This window comes from Schistocerca cancellata, chromosome 7 (assembly GCF_023864275.1).
Source record: "Schistocerca cancellata isolate TAMUIC-IGC-003103 chromosome 7, iqSchCanc2.1, whole genome shotgun sequence".
Lineage (NCBI taxonomy): Eukaryota > Metazoa > Arthropoda > Insecta > Orthoptera > Acrididae > Schistocerca > Schistocerca cancellata.
Window position 1 is genome coordinate 87,290,505 of NC_064632.1, and position 5,130 is coordinate 87,295,634.

Below are 5,130 nucleotides of genomic sequence, written 5' to 3' on the forward strand. Positions count from 1 at the left end.
CAGTAAGGGAGTCGAAGCAAGTATTTTCGCATCCTGGTACATGGTTTTTCCTTTTCATCTTCGCGTTTCTAACACACTTGAGACTTCCTTGTCCATGTAACAGAATTATATTTTGCGAAGTCCGATATTATCTCCATATAAAAGCGTGCTCTATCAGAAATGAGTTTCTTCGATTTTGTGATTTCATTCGGATTAAAAAGCAAAAGATGATGCTGCTGAGAGTGAAACAACCAGCAATGACATTTATATTCTTTCTTGTCACAAATATATGACCGCTTTTTTTTTCAGAGTACTTCGCCGTTTGAAAAGGTGTGATAGGCAAGGAATCTAATGTAATTTCTGCAAATGAAAGGAGTAGCGATGACATTTATATTCTTGCATGTCACAAATAGTTGGCTGTTAATTTCCGAATATGTTGCGATTTCCGAGAATGTGAATAGGTGAGTAGGAAGGAACCTAAGAGCACAGCGTGAACTGATGGGAATGAAACGAACAACAATCTTATTTACAGTCTTGTTTGTCATAAATATTTAGCTGACATCGAGTCCTTAACAGCACTTTCGTAAATCTGGAGGTCAAGACAAAGGTCGCACTAGACAGCAAACAAGTGACGCGACGTGGCCGATTTCCGAACGGCAGCTTTACGGCGCAATTTCCTCAATTTGGTCCCTCATACACAATAACTTCCCAAAGTACTGTGGATAATAGTACAGAGTGGCAACGCAGAGAGCACTGAACAACCAGTCACAGCCTCCCTATGTATACTGTATGTCTTTGGCCAGATATTAACAGTTTGTGCAGCAGCGAGGGTAGCAACTGTTTGTATTAGACTTTGGTGTAACTGAGAAGCTATCCAACTAGTAATTCTAAAGTGTATTAGAACTAACATCCTTAATTCGTCAGTAATCCACTTCAGTTCTTTAATTTAAACATTGAGTTTTCACACCTAGAATAGATGCAGGAAACATTGGTTCCAAACATAAGTAGCTGTTATGCAATATTTTTGCATTTTATTAACTTATGATCCACCCAGGAATTTATCTTTCTTAGCTAATCTTTTAGACAACAATTTTTTCGCAGTTGAGGTTTTCGAGGGCGATGAATGTCAGTTTGCTTCAAAATGAGGGTCGCATTAAGTTACAGAGTAACTGACTCATCCTCAAAACTCAAAACATCCCTTACTCACTGAAACCGGTTGACTATGGGCCATGTGAAGAATTGTACGTAATCTGTTCTTTAGGATGGTAGCCTTCTTTCTCTTTGCTGTTGTTCTTTTGAGATTTTGCCTCATCTATGGTTAAGATTATCCCATATTTGCTTTTCTTCTTAATTTGCAAACAGTTAATCATTTTTATTTTGACTCCGAATTCTTCATGTTTTAAATGTTTTCCCCAGGCATGTTATTTTCATTAACATGATTTTCTTTGATGACTTTGCTTTTTGAATGTTATGTTTCAAACGAAGTTTCCTTGGAGAATACCTTGTTGGTTTCCATACGATCATTTAATTATTTTTGCTGCACTTTATTTGCAGTAACACTGAAAATTAGTTTGTACATCTTATTATTATTTGAAATTTGTTGAACCACTTATTGTGGGGGTATTTAACTCTAACTCATGGGCCACTGGGATCGAAGCTATCACACATATATACCATACCTTCCCATAAAGTAATGTTGGTATCGGAAGAGATTCCTAGAACGAAGGTGCCCCGGTAGGAGACGATGGAATTGATCCATCATCGATAGGTTATCACATGTAGTTGTCTCCTGGAGTGGGAAGTATTTACTTGACTCAAATTAGATCAGATTCTATGGCCACGCGGAGGCCACAGTTCGAGGCTCTTCGGGGAAGATTGCGCAGTCGGGTAACAGTGGAAACTGCTATGTCTTTAAGGCGGCCAACCTGATTGCCCACCTGACGCTACTAACCAGTTAGTCGCTCCCTCCTGACGAATCTGACATCACGTGAGCTCAGTCAGGCCAAACATCTAAGTTTAGCATATAATAAATGCTTTTTTGGTAATTCATTATAATATTTTCAGTAAGCTTAGTAGCAACAAACAGCAATCACATTGGTTCAGTATAATTTTCCATATAACCGCCACGAAGATCAGATACTTAGCTACTGAAAATGTAATATACTGCAATATAGCGCCTGTGGAAGGAAGTAAGATTTGAGGTTATGATTTTAACTTCGGTGGCGGCCAAGCCTGCGCACTCAGAGGTCGGCTAAGATAGCGCAACTTTCAGAGTCCGCAGTCTTGGACGCCCTCTTTCTCTGTGTATGGATTGTTTATTTTTATTGTACTGACAACTCTCAGCCCAAGCGTAACCTGAATTGTTAGTAGTATAGCTGCGGTAAAGGATAACCACACCAGAAAAACAGGGAGAAAATTAATTTTGAACGAATAAATACTAAAAGCGACATGTACTGATACTGAAAGCATGCCATATTAAATTGGAGAAAAAGTAGTAAACGACCCACCTGTTCATATTAATGATGAATTAATTAATATTCCCTGACAAAAACGTCCCTGAGATTTCTAACTGCTCCAGGAATACTGACAGCTTATTATTATCAAGGAAACATGTCAAAAACCGCTTTCCAGTGAAAGATGCACTGATTCCATCTCTCAGCCGGGTCTAAGGTCAAAATTAACTAGTGCTTAAGTTGATTGTAAGAGGAAGATTTAACTTAGGTAGAGACAAGGTAAATCTGAAAATAGCAGTGAAATATTCAAAACCAGAAATCGAAATCTGTTTATTCAGGCGTTCCTACTAAGACTAAAGACAACGTAATGAAGAGAAATAACCTATCTACTTCTTGATATTCACACGTTACGGAAGTGCAAAACTGAAAAAAGTCAAGTCGATGCACAGAAGTCTGAAATAGTTTCAAGCTCACCATTAATAATTGTGCTGGAAGACGAAAAAGCAAAATAGGGACAAGAACTTAGAGAAAAGGAAAAAAAGAAAATGAGGAAAGAAACAGGTAAGAAGCTTAAGGGAAAATCTGTGAAAAGAAGGCTTGAAGTGGAAGAATACGAGAAGAACTCAAAATCTGTCAAATCAAAACGATACGCCATCTGCGACTTGAAGGAACAGAGAACAAAAGAAGAAGAAGCCTTGAGAGCTTTGAAGATTGTAGGATACAGTGTGTACAGCGTCAACAAGAAAAACAGCAAAGAGAAAGAAGACTACCATCCTAAAGAACAGATTACGTACAATTCTTCACATGGCCCATAGTCAACCGGTTTCAATGAGTGAGGGATGTTTTGAGTTTTGAGGATGAGTCAGTTACTCTGTAACTTAATGCGACCCTCATTTTGAAGCAAACTGACATTCATCGCCCTCGAAAACCTCAACTACGAAAAAATGGTTGTATAAAAGAATAGCTACCGTACGGTGGCTTGTGGAGAATTGATGTATATGTAGATGTAGAGGTAGAACTGGCGATTGAGGGATGCAAGAATCGTATTTTCGCCCGTGATAATATGATTTCATGTATTAACAGCATTCCGTTGGCTGCAATCTCCTTCCCAGACCCACACCAGTACCCGTTGTCTGCGTGGTGGAGAGGTAAGTTCGACGCCATTACAACGAAAAAGGCGTGCTATTTTCTCTTGTTCGATACAAAAACATGGGGAGAGTCGGAAAAAAATGAAAATCTTCTCAATGTGTGCTTTACCTAATCTCCAACGTTATCAAGTTTGTGAACTGCAATCTGTTCTGACTATTTTTTTAAAAGATTATATTTGCGCAGTCTTAGTCGCATGGCGGTGAAGACTGCGCAATCTTTAAGCTTTAACAATGGTCCTGACCTTGCAAAATCAGAACTCGCTTCGTGCCACCATTGTTGTTCAGTAAATTAAAGCTTCTTTATGACATAAATGTAAGGTAAGTGCGGGTGGGGGATGTATGCACGCTCATTGGCCAATTGTAAGTGCCTTGACATTTGCTTCTCTAGCTCCGGGGCTTAGTGAAATGTTGTCGATGATGTATGAGGACACTATGGCGTGCACAACTGCTTTTCAAATTTTGCCGTTAATTTTTAATGAGCAATGGGTTGCTCTCTGTGACATCTTAATCTGACGATGTCTCTAGGAATGACGCTTATTTTAGGGAATGTTCTGTGTTTTGATACTAACGATGTTTCTCGTAGTTTTGGTCTGATCTGCTAATGGCTTAAGTACGATGTTAATTGAATTACAGGCTAGCATATTCCTTTTCCGGGCATTTCCTGGTAACGGCCTTCTACACTAATGTTCATCCACATCACAGAGAAACGTTTTTCCTCTTCGACGTCGTTGCCTATAGCTACAGGCGTAATGTGACCGACAAAAACAAGGACTGTTTTGAATAGTCTGCAAGTGATAATCGAAGGAACCACTGTGTTAATAAGAAATCTACGAGAACCTATAACTGAATGCTGGCCCCAATTTTGACTGGACCATAGGTGGGATTCTTCCAACACGTAAATCAAGGGGCCTGAAGATGGCGTAATGTAGCGCCGAAAGTAGTTGGTGAAATAAAATAATAACTGGAAATTTTAGACGGCCGGAGGTGTTTTGATTCGACATTTTATACTGAATAGCCGACGTCCCGCACCCATCTGTATAAAGATGGACTTACAGAGGCTTGATGTTAAGAACAGGTTGGGCCAGTGAGAGAACGGCACCGTTTGGCGGGTGTTCGAAACTGGAAATATTTAACTTAACTTTATGTAAACTGAATTTTATGGAATTTTTTTTCTATTTTTGAAAAAGAAAACGTGTGATAGATGTTCATTTCTTGGGCCGCTCTGATATTTTGCTCCGCATTCAGCTCCAGGCCGCGGGTTGGAAATCCCATCTATGGAGGACTAGGTTAGGCGTTTAGTAGCGTAGATGGGTGTGGGCATATGCATGGAGAGCTGATGGGCAGCATCGGTGAACGAGTGGATGTTAGTGTGACGGGAAGGGAGGAGTAGTTGCGGTGACCCTCTTCTCACGCCTGCCGGGTATTTCTTTCCGGTGGAGAGGGAACGGCTACGCCGAGACCCGCGAGGTAGGCGGGCCGCGGCGCTCACGTCACGAGGGTGGGCCCGAGCTTGCTCGCTCAGCTCAGCAGGCGAACTGCATTTCTACACT